This window comes from Macaca fascicularis, chromosome 17 (assembly GCF_037993035.2).
Source record: "Macaca fascicularis isolate 582-1 chromosome 17, T2T-MFA8v1.1".
NCBI classification, from domain to species: Eukaryota; Metazoa; Chordata; class Mammalia; order Primates; family Cercopithecidae; genus Macaca; species Macaca fascicularis.
Window position 1 is genome coordinate 28059144 of NC_088391.1, and position 17240 is coordinate 28076383.

A 17240-nucleotide genomic window follows, 5' to 3' on the forward strand; every position below is an offset into this window, starting at 1 on the left:
CTGCCCAAAATCCTCTTTCCTCCTTCTCTACATGGCAAATCCTACTTACCTTTGAAGACTCAAGCCCAGGGCTCCCTTCTTGGGATATCATCCCTGACTCTCCCTAGCAAAATTATCTTTTCTACCTTTTATAATCCCAAAGAGTAGAAGTGTCTCATCAAATAGACTATTAGCCTCTTGTTCATCTTTGCATACCCAGCACCTAACATTGGGACTGACATTTGGTGCTTAAAATATTTGTGAATAAACATGTATATTTTAGAATATTTTGTGGCCGTCTCATAGAGTGGGAAAGGTGTATAAATAGTTGAGGGTGGTACAAGAAAAAAACAGATAATAAAGAAGAACACACAGGAAAGTGAAAATCAGAGAAGGGGGAAGGAAAGTAGGGGAAGAGAAAGAGAATATGCGAATAACAGATATGTTGAGGAGAATGAGATTTGATAGGCTCTGGAATGTTGGATTACCCACCTTTGCAGACTTTTCTGTTAAAGATGTACATTTCAGACTCTGGTTGCGTTTCTTACCTCTTTCCTCTAAGATGCTAATTAGCTTTCGAAATTGGTTCATAATCTTTCGTTTTTCTTTTTTTCTTTTCTTTTCTTTTTTTTTTTTTTTTTTTTTTTTTTTGAGATAGAGTCTTGCTCTGTTACCCAGGCTGGAGTGCAGTGGCACAGTCTCGGCTCACTGCAAGCTCTGCCTCCCGGGTTCACGCCATTCTCCTGCCTTAGCCTCCTGAGTAGCTGGGACTACAGGTGCCTGCCACCATGCCTGGCTAATTTTTTGTATTTTTAGTAGAGATGGGGTTTCACCGTGTTAGCCAGGATGGTCTCGATCTCCTGACCTTGTAATCCGCCCGCCTCGGCCTCCCAAAGTGCTGGGATTACAGGCTTGAGCCACCGCGCCTGGCCTCATTTTTCTTAGCCTTAAAATTTCAAGGTTATTCACCCATCACTCCTACTCTCTTGATTTAGAACTTCAAATTTCTTAGCCTGCCCCCCCATGTTATTAGAATAATACAGTCAGAATGCAGGAAGCACTTCCGTCATCAGAATATTTCACACTGAATAGGAGGGAGCTGTTATTTAAGGACTTGTGGTTTATCCTCGATGAGAAGACATGTGTTGTCACCATCACCAGAGGAAATAAGTATCACATAATTCTTTAGACCGTACCCACTATTTAGCAAACCAATCCTTTAGTTAACAAAAGATAGAAAGAAAAAGGGTAGAGCAGAGGATGCAAAGAGCTTATTTCATATGATCTGTAGAATCAAAAGGCAAACAGCAGGGAGTCACAGATAGCAATCTGGGATTTAAAGAAAGAAAATACCAACTTCTGAATTCCATGGTTTCAAAACTAATTTATTCACCGTGAACCAATCTTGCAATTCATTAGCTTCACCCCAGAGACAAGATTGAATGTCAACTCTTTTCCCGACCTATAAATAATAGGTGCCACTTGCTTAGAAATGAAACTTAGTTAGAGCATAATAATAAATTGAATCAATATGATTGTTACGAAGCTAAAAAAAAAAAATAACAGACTATGTCCTGGATCTTTGGGGAAAGGATATTTTCAATTCCCTGCTCTTTATGGAGAAAAAATGCTTGACAGGAAAACTGATAAATTTCCCTTAGAAGCACCAAAAGTGAACTAAAAAACAGTCTAAGAATTAAAAATAAAATGTCATATATTTCAATCATTTGTTTAGCCTGAATGAATAGCTGGGGACAATGCTATTACTCCATAGGTTAATAATGATGATGCGTTATTAACTGTGGCAATATTGAGTTCTTGCCAGTGAAGTATGAGTTGTATGTACCGCTTCCAGGCCTGGACCTAAAATACCTGCCATGCATATTATTCTATGATCTTTCTTCATTTCTGTTAGTGGGAATGAAGATTACCATAGTGACTTGGAAGCTACTTGTTCAATATGGCAAGTTCTTTGTTAGCCTGGGTCCCTGAATGACTGCATGGAATAGAGCTACTACCAACCAACCTGGAACTTACACTGTTTTCTGTTATGTGAGTAAGAACTAAATCTCTGGTTCCTTATGCCACCACATTCTGGAGTTTTAGTTGTCTGAGCAGGCTATATTATCTACCTATTTCACTTTTATTTTATTTTTGAATAGTTTTAATAAAGTAAATATATATTAATTGGAGAAAAATATAAATTAAGAGAAACAACAAAAAAGAGGAAATAAAAATCTGTAATTACTCAATATAATAAGATGTACAATCCTAAGACACAGATCACACATTATCATTTTCTAAGGCATTTTTTCACTTAAAAAATATCATGAACGTCTTTCCTTCTGTGTCATTAAATACTATTCTGCCACATAATCTTTAGTGATGCATTATAAAAGTTACACAGATCATTGGGAAACCACAGTTGAATGAATAGCAATATTTTGGTTCATAAACTAATGAACCAAAATATTGCTAGGCAACAATTGTTCTCAGAATGATTAGATACTGGCCTAATAGTACAGGTTACCACTTGGAAAATTATAATTGGTTCTGATGCACGAACCAGTTGATATTATGGTAGAAGTAAAGCTGCCATAATTTTCTGAAAAATCTTTGTCAGAATGTAGGAAACATTTCTATCATTAGAATACTTCAGATGGGGTAGAAGAGAGCAGTTGTTTATAAACTGTGACTTCTTGATCAGAAGAAAACTGGTGTCACAATTTAGCAAGCCTATGCCAGATTGGCATTCTGCTTTAGTCCACAGACAGGAATCCAGGGTAAGCAAAATTTTTGGTAAAGGTTATAGACTTTTCTTATTCCCTTAGAGCCTTGTCACCTGGCCAAACCTAGCTTCAGGAGTATCTGGGAAATGAAATCCAAACAAGGTAGCCTTGTATTCACCAAAAATTCCATTATATGGAGGAAAGAGAGAACCAATTTGGAGAAAAAATAACAGTCTGTCTCATCCTCCTAAGTTAGCACAGAACACAATGCAGAAGAACAGGCGCTCCACCTTAGTGGCTCTCTAATATCAACTCCCGGCTTGGCCAGATATTAGCTGTCTTACCTAGGAGCATGACTTAGCCTCAGCTTGCAAAATGGAGACGTTAAAATTTACACAACAGGCGCTCCACCTTAATGGCTCTCTAATATCAACTCCTGCCTTGGCCAGGTGTTAGCTGTCTTACCTAGGAGCATGACTTAGCCTCAGCTTGCAAAATGGAGACATTAAAATTTACACAGTTGTTATGGAAATTAACTTAATTTATATAATTTATGAATGTAAATTGTTTGCAGTAAAATATTTACTGTAATTACTGTATATTCAGAACCAACAACAAATTAATGGCATGTGGCCAGCAGAGAAAAGTGCACATAATACACAAAGGAGCAAATCTTAAATGACCCAAGATATAGCCTGCTGGTTAGAAGAATAACCCTGGAGCCAGATTGTTCGGATTTGGATTCTGACTCTACCACTTACTAACCACTTTGGCACGTTAGGTTACCTCTGTGTTTCAGTTTCCTCATCTGGAAAGTGGGGGTTATAATTAATATTTACCTCTAGAGTTGCTGTGATGATTGCATGACTTAATGTAGAAGTGTGCAGCACAGAACCTAGCATGTAGCAAGCCCTATCTAAGTGTTAGTTTCTACCCATCTTAAAGGTGTGTTGCCAAAGAAAATTAACCAGTATTTCTATGACATCAATATATTGGCCTGAGTCTTTGCAAGTGACATTACATCTGCACGCACATTGACAATCACCCTAAATATCACACCATTTTTGTTCCTATTGCCCAGTACTAAGGCTTCTGTGCTTTCCAACATCAGTAGATTGGTATTCTATAACATGGGAGGTGGGAATACATTTGTCACTCAAATTGGACAGGAATTGCATCTGCACCCAATTTCATTTCCTTTTGGAGTGCCACGCATGTTCTCATACATCTTCCCTGGTTCTGTAATACAGGCTTCTGAATGAACAAAAGTGTCCTTTCAGGTAATGAATTTGCCCAAAGAATATCCCCGTTGATTCTCAGACTTTAGGATTGAAAGCTGTTCTCAGAATCTAGAACTGAATTAGGCCATGTCTTTCTTTTCTATTATTTTTAATCAGTGTATTCTTGAATAATGATATATGCCAAAAAGCACTTCATTACGATGGCTACATTTTAACAACAATTAAATGTATCCATTTAAATCAATGATAACTTGTAATCAGGAAAAAAAGCAAAATAGTAAGAACACCTACCTGAATGTCAGATTCTATCAATCCATTCAGTCTCTCTGGTAAGTGTGATTTGTTTGTGGTCCAGTCTCACTTTTGTGGAGAATTGCTTTTCTAGAAAAGGTACCATATATCAAAATTATGTAAGTTGAAAATTATTTTCCACAGATTTAAAGTCCTATTAGGGCATTAAATTCCTGATCAAATGTTCAATGTCCAACTTTTATTAAAATGTACTAAAGACTATACTTAGTTGATTACAAATTATATACCTAATATATGCTACAAATATTTAATGCCATATACCATGTTTTTATCTTCTGCATAATTTCCACCTTAGTTCATTGCAGAAATCTGAAGATGAAGGAATACCTTCACCGAATTCAGAAGGGTTCTCTTTTCTTTCCTAACATGTTATTCAGAAGCCATCTGAGACTTAGAAAAAAGTTGCAGAAATACTATCTGGAGTTCCATATGCCCTCACCTGGTTTTCTGTAATGTTAACATCTTACATCACCACAGTGCAATTATTAAAACCAGAAAATTGACTTTTGTACTATGAAATTAACTAATTTACAGACCGTATTTGAATTTCATCAGTTGTTTCTTTTCTGGTCCAGGATTCAATCCAGGACCCTACATTGCATTGAATTGCCACGTCTCCTAGTCTCTCCAATTTGGAACAGTTATTCAGTCTTTTAAGAAGACTATAAGCCAATATTTTGTAAAATGTCCCTCAGTTTGGATTTTCTAACGATTAGGTTGAGGTTATGCTTTCTGGTGAGAATACTACAGAAGTAAGACCTTCAGGCATCATGACAGGGGACAGATAATTCCAATATGTCTTACTATGGTGATGTAAACTTTGGTCACTTGATTGATTAAGAAGATCCCTGCTGGATTTCTCTGCTAAAAAATGACTGCTTTCCCTTTGTAATCATGAATATCTTGAAAGGGTATATATTTAAAAATTATGCTAATAATTGTTTCTCATGATACTTTCACCTACTGTTAGCATCCATTGATAATACCCACCTAAAACAATTATTACAGTGGTATTTACCAAAGAGTAATTTTTCTATTTCCATCATTCTTTCTACATGTTTTACTGATATTCTACTGGAAGGTTGAATGCCCCCTTCTCTCCCATTTATTCTTTATTCAATTATTTATTTACACCAATATGGACTCTCGGATAATTATTTTATTTTATGGGCTATAATTCATTACTATTATTATTTATTTTTTTGCTCAGATTCTTCCAGATTTGGCCATGGCGGTGGTGAGCAGAAAAGCTTGAGGGTTTCACAGTTGCCTCTGAGGAAACCTAAGGCTACTTGAGGGCTTCAAGAAAGCTGATCAAAGAATGTGTCGTGTCATTCTCTTACTCACTTTAAAAATTTCCTGTAGCAAGCACAGGTATTAGAGATGAAGTTCTTGGATTCTGTTCAAAGTTTCCTGGAAGACAAGACATTCATCTGTGTGTTTATTGCTATAAAGCCATAAAGTATTAACATGGTTTAATATCCTTTGGAGTTCCTCCATTCAAACATACAAAAATCACTTTCTTCCCTTTGGGGAAGGCAAATTCTCCCAGAGTTGAAGAAGTGTCCAGTCACATTTCTTATTCTTCTCTTTAGTGTATTATAAGCTCCTCCCCAAAAGGAAGGAACATTGTCAATCTGATTAGAGACTAAATACTGACTGAGCTGTGTTTTACTACTGGGCAGGCTTACTGTGTCCTGTCAAAGACATAGGGCCATGCCCTGCTTCCTTCTGCCCTTGCTGTCCCTTGGTATGAACTAGCCTGGATGGCTTGCCTCTGGGGCATGCAGGCCAAGGTCTCACTCAGATCTGTTCTTTTCTGTTCCAGATAGTCAAAGATGTCTCCATTCTATTTTCCAGCAGAAATGAATCAAACACCTTGTTGGGGACTCCCACATTTGAAAATACAGCTTTTTACTGAAGAACTCTGCTTTAGAGGGTGTTGAGTGCTTACCCCACTGTTAATAAGCAATATTTTGGGCAATTGCTTGGGAAATGCATGCTCCTGGGGAAGAAATGTGTGGAAGGGGAAAATCAGGTTCCAAATTTCAACATCCTTGAAAAGACACATAATCACTCCTTTGCCACCTTTTCTCTCATCCGTTCACAGTCATGTGCTCATCACAGATAATCACCCTGACAGCCCTCCCCTGTGCTTCAGACACATCGGCCAACCCTGACAGAAAGGGAAAATTCATTGTGTAACCTGTGGATCAGCCACATCAGAACCATCTAAAAGTGCAGATTTCCTTTTTTCTAAAACAGATGGTCCAGTCAGAGTTGTGCGAGAGCTCAGGTTTCCTCAGCCTGTCTTCCTTTCTGCTAACTGGTCTGAGATATTCCATGTATTTACGTAGCTGCCCAACTTGCAGGATTCCCTACCACCAGGGAAAGTTTACTTAAAAGACTGGACTTATTATTATTATTATTATTTATTATTATTTTTTTGAGATGGATTCTTGCTCTGTCGCCCAGGCTGGAGTGCAGTAGCACAATCTCGGTTCACTGCAACCTCTGTCTCCCGAGTTCAAGCAATTCTCCTGCCTTAGCCTCCCGAGTAGCTAGGATTACAGGTGCCTACCACCATGCCCAGCTAATTTTTTGTATTTTTAGTAGAGATGGGGTTTAACCATGTTGGCCAGGCTGGTCTCGAACTCCTGACGTCAAGTTATCTACCCACCTCGGCCTCCCAAAGTGCTGGGATTACAGGCGTGAGCCACTGAGCCTGGCCAAGACTGGACTTCTTAACCAAACCCCTCTCCTCTTGGTGCCCCTTCTTGCTCAGCCTCATACTCCACTCCATTCTAGGGTGGGGGCATCACTATGAATCCCAACTCTCTTGGGGATCAGATACTGCTCCCTGTGTGGCATGCTGGATCCGATAAACAGATCTCTCAGAACCATACCACACAGTCGGCCTGATGCCCAAACGTTACACCATTACATGAATTTCTCCTGGACTGACACATACCTGTAACCCAAGATTTGAGGACACCGTCTTTAGATCTGAGACTAAATCACCCAAACTCTCCTTAATGTGCTCCCCGACTTCCCCAAAGAAACTTCTCTGTTAGATCTGTAGCCCCCATCTTCTTCTGCTCCTGCATCAAACTCCTCCCTGCCAGCACCATTTCACTGAGATCCCAATATGCCTGGACTATTAGTCTACCATTTGCCCACTCTGACATATACAGAGGAAACAAAATCAAATCCTGACATGCGGGGATCATCCTGACCTCTCATACTTTCTTTCACGCATGTCCGTGTGCAGAGACCACCAAACAGGCTTTGTGTGAGCAACAAGGCTGTTTATTTTACCTGGGTGCAGGCGGGCTGAGTCCGAAAAGAGAGTCAGCAAAGGGAGATAGGGGTGGGGCCATTTGAGAGGATTTAGGTAGGTAGTGGAAAATTACAGTCAAAGGGTATTATTCTCTGGCAGGCAGGGGTTGGGGACACAAGACGCTCAGTGGAGGAGCTTTTGAACCAGGATGAGTTAGGAGAAGGAATTTCACAAGGCAATGTCATCAGTTAAGGCAGCAACAGGCCATTTTCACTTCTTTTGTGATTCTTCAGTTACTTCAGGCCATCTAGGTGTATATACGCAGGTCACAGGGGATATGATGGCTTAGCTTGGGCTCAGAGGCCTGACATTCCTGTCTTCTTATATTAATAAGAAAAATAATATAAAATAGTGTTGAAGTGTTGGGGCAGCAAAAATTTTGGGGGGGTAGTATGGAGAGATAATGGGCAATGTTTCTCAGGGCTGCTTCTAGCAGGATTAAGGGCAGTGTGGGAACCTAGAGTGGGAGAGATTAAGCTGAAGGAAGATTTTGTGGTAAGACGTGACATTGTGGGGTTGTCAGAAGAAACATTTGTCATATAGAATGTGATGGCCTAGATATGGTTTTGTATGAATTGAAAAACTAAACAGAACAAGAAAAGGAGAAAAACAGGTATTAAACAACTAAGAATTGGGAGGACCCAGGACATCCCATTAGAGAGTGTCCAAGGAGGTTCAGCATAGCCCTGCCAGCAAAGATTATTTATTTACTTTAAGAAGGAGTTTAGAGTGGCAGTTTGGGGATAGCACCAAGAGATATCAGCTGTGATGGCTTGGAGAAACAGTGTAAACTGGCAGTGTAAACAAGAGCAAGACATTTATGAGTAGTTGAGAACGGTGACTAGGAGTATGACTAGACAGAAGATAGTAGGGATGAGAAGTTTTTGGGGTGCAGTCCAAGTTGGGCTGGTGTCTGGAATGAGACTGGGGCCTAAAAAAAAGGAGCGTCCATACAGGAGTTCAAATGGGCTGTACCCTGTAGCATTCCGAGGACAGGTCCAAATTCTGAGAAGGGAAAGTGGTAAAAGTATTGTCCAATCCTTTTTAAGTTGGTGACTGAGCTTGGTGAGGTGTGTTTTTAAAAGACCATTAGTCCATTCTACTTTTTCTGAAGATTGAGGACGGTAAGGGGTATGAAGGTTTCACTGAATACCAAGAGCCTGAGAAACTGCTTGGGTGATTTGACTAGTAAAGGCCGGTCCATTATTGGACTGTATAGAGGTGGGAAGGCCAAACTGAGGAATTATGTCTGTCAGAAGGGAGGAAATGACTGCGGTGGCCTTCTCAGACCATGTGGGAAAGGCCTCTATCCATCCAGTGAAAGTGTCTACCCAGACCAAGAGGTTTTTTTAGTTTCCTGACTCGGGGCGTGTGAGTAAAGTCAATTTGCCAGTCCTGGGCAGGGGCAAATCCCCGAGCTTCATGTGTAGGGAAGGGAGGGGGCCTGAACAATCCCTGAGGAGTAGTAGAATAGCAGATGGAACACTGAGAAGTGATTTCCTTGAGGATAGATTTCCACAATGGAAAGGAAATGAGAGGTTCTAAGAGGCAGGCTAGTGGCTTGTCACCTACATGGAAGAGGTTATGAAATAATGACAGAATACAATGGGCCTGTGAGGCTGGAAGGAGATATTTTCCTTGGTCTAAGAACCATTTGCCTTGTATGGGAAGAGATTGATAGGTGGAAGTTTCAGTGGGGGAGTAGGTGGGAGTGACCGATGAGAAGGAGAAAAACTGGCCATGAGGGACAAAAGTTGGAATGCTAAGCTGCTTTTTTAGTTACCTTATCAGCATAAGCATTGCCCTGAGCGATGGGATCTGATGCCTTTTGATGGCCCTTGCAGTGAATGACTCCAGCTTCCTTTGAAGTAAAGCAGCCGTGAGAAGAGTTTTAATTAAAGAGGCATTAATGATGGAGGACACTTGTGTAGCAAGGAAACCTTTTTCAGCCCATATAACAACATAGTGGTGCAGGATATGGAAGGTATATTTAGAGTCAGTGTAAATATTGATGCGTAGTTCCTTTCCAAGAGTGAAGGCTCGAGTTAAGGCAATGAGTTTGGCTTGCTGAGAGGTAGTGGAAGGGGGCAGAGTGGTAGCCTCAATGATAGATGTGGAAGATACTATAGCATAGCCTGCCTCTGCTGGTGAGTGGCGATTAGGCCTGGTGGAATGCCATTGATAAACCAAGTGTGATTAGGGTGAGGAACAGGAAAGAAGGAAATATGGGGAAATGGAGTGAATGTCAGGTGCATCAGAGAGATAAAGTCATGGGAGTGGGGTCCAGCCTAAAACAGTAAGGTCAAGTTGTTTGGACAGAAAGGTTACAGGGTGCAGTCCTAGCTCTTGTGTAAAAATTTCAACCGCACAGCCCTGCACTTCAGCTGTGTGTAATAAAAAGGGAGTGACGAGTTAGGGAGAGCTAATGTGGGAACTGTTTTTTAAGGAATGGAAAGGGAAGTGGGGAAAGGATTTAGGATCTATGGGGTCAGCTAGGTTTATTTAGAACAGAATAATGGGTTGTGAAGGGAGTTATTGAGGATAGGAGAGTATATGGGTTTGGCACCATGGGGTGGATAGGCAAAACAATTTGGTTGTTAAGGCACAGATCCTGAACTAACCTGTAAGGCTTGTACGGTTTTAGGACAGGTAAAATTGGGGAATTTTAAGGAGAGTTTATAGGCTTTAAAAGGCCATGCTGTAACAGGCGAGTGATAACAGGCTTTATTCCTTTTAAAGCATGCTGTGGAATGGGATATTGGCGTTGAGTGGGGTAAGGGTGATTAGGTTTTAATGGGATGGTGAGGGGTGCATGATCAGTCGCCAAGGAGGGAGTAGAGGTATCCTATACTTGTGGATTAAGATGGAGAGATACAAGGGGAGGATGCGAAGGAGGCTTTGAAAAGGGCAGCAATGAGGTATGGCTGTAGCCTAGGAATAGTCAGGGAAGCAGATAATTTAGTTAAAATGTCTTGACCTAATAAGGGAACTGGGCAAGTGGGGATAACTAAAAAGGAGTGCATAAAAGAATATTGTCCAAGTTGGCACCAGAGTTGGGGAGTTTTAAGAGGTTTAGAAGCCTGGCCGTGAATACCCACAACAGTTATGGGGGCAAGGGAAACAGTCCATTGAAAAGAAGGTAATGTGGAGTGGGTAGCCTCTATATTAATTAAGAAGGGGACGGACTTACCCTTCATTGTAAGAGTTACCCAAAGCACCTGTGATGGTCCAGGAGGCTTCTGAGGTGATCACTACGCTGAGAAAATCTGGGAAGGAGTCAGTCAGAGCCTTGGGCCAGTTGGACAGTCCAGTTTCCAGTGGGGTCCCACACAGATGGGACACAGCTTAGGAGGAATCCCGGGCTGCAGACATTCCTTGGCCCAGTGGCCGGATTTCCAGCACTTGAAGTAAGATCCTGGGGGAGGAGGTCCTGAAGGAACGCCTGACCACTGTGACTTAGGCGTTTTGAAGTTCTTGTGTGCTGGAGATGTGGTTGGGGTTTCTCTCACAGCAGAGGCAAGTAATTGCAACTCTTCTCTATTATTGTACACCTTGAAGGCAAGGTTAATTAAGTCCTGTTGTGGAGTTTGAGGGCCAGAATTTAATTTTTGAAGCTTTTTTCTAATGTCAGGAGCTGACTGGGTGATAAAATGCATATTTAAAATGAGACAGCCTTCTGATCCTTCAGGGTCTAGGGCTGTAAAGCATATCAGGGTTGCTGCCAAACGAGCCATGAACTGGGCTGGGTTTTCATCTTTGTCTTGGGTAATTTATTTAAGCTTGTCATAATTAACAGCTTTGTAAGCTGCCTTTTTAAGCCCTTCAACTAGGCAGGAAATCATGTAATCTCGCCTAGCTGTACCTGGGGAATCTGCCTGATAGTTCCACTGGGGATCCTCTCGGGGAACTGCTCTAATGCCTTCCTGGTGGTCTAGCTCATGGAGCCGGCCGTTGTCAGTGTGAGATTGGGCCAGAGAAAAAACTCTTTCCCGTTCATCTGGGGAGAGGATAGAAGTTAGGATGACATTTAAGTCACTCCAGGTTAAATTGCAGGACAGAGTTAGATATTGGAATTCCTGTATATATTTAGTGGGGTCTGATGAGAAAGAACCCAGTTTGCTAACGGATCTGAGAGGGGTCTGATAGAGAAAAAGGCACATGTACCCTGACTATGCCTTTAGCTCCAGCCACCTCTCTAAGAGGAAATTGTTGAGCAGGTGGGGAAGATCTAGTCACGGAACCAAATTGTAAACTAGACCGGGTGTGAGGAGGGGAGGTGATAGAAGGATTATAGGGTGGAGGAGCAGAGGTTGAGGAAGAATTGGGACCTGGCTTGGCCTGGCAAGGAGCCACCTGAGGTGGAGCAGTCTGGGGAGGAGGAGAGAGGTCAGATGGGTTGGTAGAAAAGAAAGATTGAAAATACTCAGCAACGCTTGGGGTTGGGACTGAGGGGACAGGTGGGAGGGAAAGAAGGAGGATTTGGGACGAGTTGCATTGGGAACAGAGACTAGGGAGGGACTGATATGTAAAAGAATGCCTGGATGTCAGGCACCTCAGACCGTTTGCCCATTTTATGACAAGAATTATCTAGATCTTGTGGATGGAAAAATCAAAAGTGCCATTTTCTGGCTATTTGGAACCATTGTCGAGTTTGTTTTAGGGTTCATCAGCATTGCAGAAGAAAATAAGGCATTTAGGTTTTAGGTCAGGTGTGAGTTGAAGAGGTTTCAAGTTCTTGAGAACGCAGGCTAAGGGAGAAGAAGGAGGAATGGAGGGTGGAAGTTTGCCTATAGTGAAGGAGGCAAGCCCAGAGAAAAGAGAGAGTAGAGACACGGAGAGAAGGGGTAAGGGATGCTTTTACCCCAGGAAAGTGGTGCTTGCCACTAAGGGTGAAGGATCAAGGCAGGCATCCCACAGTGATCAGACACCTCTGAAACATGGGTGAATAATCAAGCAGGCATCCCCACAGTGATCAGACACCTCTGAAACATGGGTGAATAATCAAGCAGGCATCCCCGCAGTGATTAAACACCAAGGGAAGACTGTCTTCCCAAGTCCGTGACCAGCACTGGAGTTTTGGGTTCACAGATAAAATGTGTCTCCTTTGTCTCTACCAGAAAAGGAAAGGAACTGAAATTAAGAGAAGGGAGAGACTGAAAGATGGCACCAAGATTAAAAGGAGAAAGAGGTTGAGGGATAGTGAGAGAGATTGGAGAAGACGGTAAAAAGAGGCCGCTTACCTAATTTAAAATTGGTGAGATGTTCCTTGGGCTGGTGGGTCTGAGGACCCAAGTTCATAGGTGGATCTTTCTCACAGAGCAAAGAGCAGGAGGACAGGGATTCATCTCCCAAGGGAGGTCCCCCGATCCGAGTCACGGCACCAAATTTCACGCGCGTCCGTGTAAAGAGACCACCAAACAGGCTTTGTGTGAGCAACAAGGCTGTTTATTTTACCTGGGTGCAGGCGAGCTGAGTCTGAAAAGAGAGTTGACGAAGGGAGATAGGGGTGGGGCCGTTTATAGGATTTGTAGGTAGGTAGTGGAAAATTACAGTCAAAGGGGCTTGTTCTCTGGCAGGCAGGGGTGAGGGACACAAGGTGCTCAGGGGGGGAGCTTTTGAACCAGGGTGAGGCAGGAGAAAGAATTTCACAAGATAATGTCATCAGTTAAGGCAGGAACAGGCCATTTTCACTTCTTTTGTGACTCTTCAGTTATTTCTGGCCATCTGGGTATATATACGCAGGTCACAGGGGATATGATGACTTAGCTTGGGCTCAGAGGCCTGACACTTTCTACCAAGCTTATTTAATGCAAAGACTAAATCACATTCTTTTTTTCAAAGTAATTATCATCCTTCCTTGAAATTTATAATATTTAAGCAGATGAGACGTTCCAGTTCCAGGTAAGATGGAGTAACCACACTTCACCTATCTCTCCCAATGAATGCAGCTACAGAATGCATGGGCAGCTGTTTGAGGACTACATTCAGAGTATCCTCATACCTTCAGTGAGTTTGTCAATCTTTCCCCCATAAGGAGGAAGAGTTTTCCCTGGCCTGGACTCAAGGCTGCTCAAAATCCAGAAGTGGGCATTGGTATGAGCAGAGAGGCTCCAGGGGAAGACTTGTAGTTTAGACTCAGTGAGAGGTCAGGGGTCTCCTGGAAGTGACAGCAGAGGTAATGGGGGCTAACAGGGCCTGGTATATAGTTGGTGATTAATTGACTAATAATAATGGTAATAACAAAGTACATACTAACGATAACAATAACAGCTAACATTCATTAAGTTCCTGCTGTGTGCCAATCTCACATCTGAGCACTTTGCCATGAAGCTGGGTGTAGTAGTGCACACTTGTAGTCCCAGCTACTGGCGAAGCTGAGGCTGGAGGATCGCTTGAGCCTGAGAGCTCAAATTTAGCCTGGGAAACATAGCAAGACCCTGTCTCTTAAAAAAAATTTTAGGCTGGTCACAGTGGCTCATGCCTGTAATCCCAGCGTGATTTGGGAGGCTGAGGCGGGTGGATCATGAGGTCAGGAATTCAAGACCAGCCTGACCAACATGGTGAAACCCCGTCTCTACCAAAAATACAAAAATTAGCCAGGCATGGTGGCGTGCGCCTGTAATCCCAGCTACTTGGGAGGCTGAGGTGGGAGAATTACCAGACCCCAGGAGGTCAAAAAATAAAAATAAAAAAATTTAATGCCATGAAGTAAGTTATTATCCTATTTCAGGGGTCTACAAACTTTTTCTGTAAAGGGAAAGACAGTGAATATTTTAGACGTTGAGGACCAAAGTCTGTGTCACAACTACATAACCCTGCTCTTATAGTGCAAAAGCATCCATAGATAACAGGCAAATAAATGACATGGCTGCCTTCCAATTAAACTTTATTTGTAAAAACAGGCAGCAGGATACGTTTGACTTAAAGCCCATAGTTTGCTGACTGTTATCTTATTTTGAAGATGGGAAAACTGAAACCCAGGTAGCTTGCCCAAGACCACAGAGCCGGTGAATGGCAGAGCCAGGGTTCCAATCTGGATCTTAAGTCTGACTCCTCATCACCATGCTACATTGATATTTTTGAGTAAATGAATGAAATGATGACATAGAGACAGACCCAAGTGATATCTTTGGTATGATTTTTTTTCAAAGCCCATAGGCAGATGCTAAGTGTCAGAATGTGCCAGGAAAATACAATTATAATCCTGAACAAGACTGTATTAGCTTTCTATTGCTGCTGTAACATGGTGCCACAAACTTAGTGGCTTAAAATAACATAAATTTATTCTCTGAAAGTTCTGGAGGTCAAAAGTTCAAATCACTCTCCCTGTGCTAAAATCAAGGTGTTGGCAGAACTGCATTCCTTTCCAAGGCTCTCTGGAAAAATTCATTTCCTTGCCTTTTCTACTTCTGAAGGCCAACTGCACTCCTTGGCTCTGGCCGCTTCTTCCGTCTCCAAATTCAACAGCTTAGCTCAAATCTCTCTTCCGACTGACCCCTCTTCCTCCCTCTGATAAGGACCCTTGGGATTACATTAGGCCCACCTGAATCATCCAGGACCATCTCCACATCACAGGAGCCTTAACCTAATCGCATCTGCAAAATCCCTTTACAAGGTAAGTAATATTCACAGATTTCTGGAATTAGGACATGGACATCTTTGAGAAGCTCTTTTTCGTATCTACCACAGAGACATTCAGGGCAAAAAGCACTGACCTGGCATGTTTTCTCCTCTAATGCCGCCTCATAACTTAACTTTTTGAAATCTGAGCAAAAGCAGAACTGAACCCATGCCTAAGGGCTCTATGCATATGAGGGTACAACACAAGCTGCAGTCAGAGGAAAAATCAACAAAACACTCTGGGACCTGAAAACAACCAAAAATAAATGAACCTCATCCAGTTTCAGGTGCCCCCCACCCAATAAATGAAACTTAAGCCTTTGTTTTTAACAAAACGATGTTAACGTTTTATTTTTCCCAGCAAAAAGTTCAGCCTTGACATTTTCCATGCTGGTATCTGAAGATATCAAGGTCGGTTTGTGTATTCTGGGAAGTGGGTGCGAAGACAGAAGTAGGGGTGCAAATACTTATTGAGGAAAAGGCCTATGAAGGATTAAGTGGCAAGGGAACAAGAGGAGGCTGGGAGAGCCTTCAGACCAAGACACAGGTCTGATATCTGTGGAAGTTGTCTAGAAAGAGGCTCTAGCTTCAGTTCAGCTTTGGGAAAGTCGCAGCCAGGCCAGTGGGGAGGTCTAGAGGAAAGCGTGCTCTTTCAAGGAGGGTCAGGCTCTATTTCCCCACGACGCTCAGTCTTTGGCCTAGAGCAACCCAGGGGAACATGGCCATGGTGTGAATGCCGATGCAAAGGTGTGGCAAAGCTGGACGCCATCCACTACCTTTTGTATAACAGATTCTCTCTGAAAAAGAGATCTGAGCAGCACACCTCCATGATGGCCAGAATAGGTCACCACCTTTATGGATATGATAATTATGAGAGAAATTTTCTAATCCGCAACCTTAAGAGACCAACTCTAATGTGTAAAACCTTAGTAATAATGAGACTTTTTTCCTTTAAACACTTCAGTTGTTTTTTTTTAATTGATTAGTCATTCTTCTAGAACCTTCTTTGTGAGTTTCTTTGAAAGTAAGTTTATATCCTTCCTAAATGGTTTTGTCTCAGAATCTTCCCTTGACATTGTATGGTAATGAAGAGCAGGGGTGGAAGGAGAAGAAACTAAGAAGAAACTGAAAACATTGCAATAGATTAAGGAATTTTTCACTTGGTCAAATGTACTTATTATATTTGAGCTGGGCTTGTTATAGTACTTGTTCCCATAATGCCATCAGCATCATGAGGGAAAGGTGTTCCCCTAAAGATCTCTGAGCTGCACAAACTATCTTCTTCACTCTATCCCAAGACTCTATCCCAAGGCTGCGGGTCTGAAGGAGTTCCTGGTAAGTATGCATTTATGCCCAGGTTATTCTAAAGAGGATTTGAGGAGGGGATGAAATATTCAGAATATGAATAAGCTATAAACTAAAAATGGTCTGCAAATGTAAGGTTTTATGGACAATCAGTTTAAAATAGTGCCCTTACGGAATGGCAAATTCAGGAAGGAGGCTGGATAGAAACGCAGCCTGGCGAAAACAGAGGGAGGGAATGGTCTCGCCCACCTGTAGCACATTCTCTACAGGTAAGACATATCCTTTCTTTTATAACTTCACTGTACTTTGAAGATGGCTTTGTAGCTTAGGTACTCAGTATACATTTACCCAGTTGAGCCTGTAGACAAGCTCCTCTTTTAAAATGCTAACCTTAAAATCATGGAAAGACTTCAGAGGAAATAGTAAAGTACACAGTGATACATCAGAAGACAGATCAGGAAACAAATAGAAAAGAGGTTAAAGGGTTGGGTTTTACTGGTGACTTCCCCATCAACTAGCAGCACAGTCTTTTCCCCTTCCCCTGCGTTTCAGGATCCAGGGGTAACTGGAGAATGAGATAAGCCACGGTGGGGTTGGGGGAGAATGGGGGAAGCAGCAAGAGAGGTGAATGGAGAGATAATAGTCAAGGTATTCAAAGTCATTGGGATGGCAGATGATTAAAAAGGATACGGAAAAAGAGGAAAAAATGAGGAG

General features: G+C 42.0%; 1 protein-coding gene across 2 annotated transcripts in view; it reads right to left on the reverse strand.

Annotated features, from left to right (window-relative positions):
• Positions 1-13056, reverse strand: part of LOC123569831 (embryonic stem cell-related gene protein-like) — a 57620-nt gene extending 44564 nt beyond the window's left edge. The window contains exons 1-3 of one of the 2 annotated variants that reach the window (XR_010582590.1): positions 12842-13056; positions 5609-5674; positions 4241-4330 (exon numbers count right to left, since the gene is read on the reverse strand). The gene's annotated coding sequence lies outside the window, so the exon portion shown is untranslated. Of the gene's footprint in view, positions 1-4240; positions 4331-5608; positions 5675-10791; positions 11066-12841 lie in introns of those variants that run through there. The other variant, XR_012426953.1, reaches the window with a different exon arrangement.
• Between the last annotated feature and the right edge of the window lie 4184 nt (positions 13057-17240).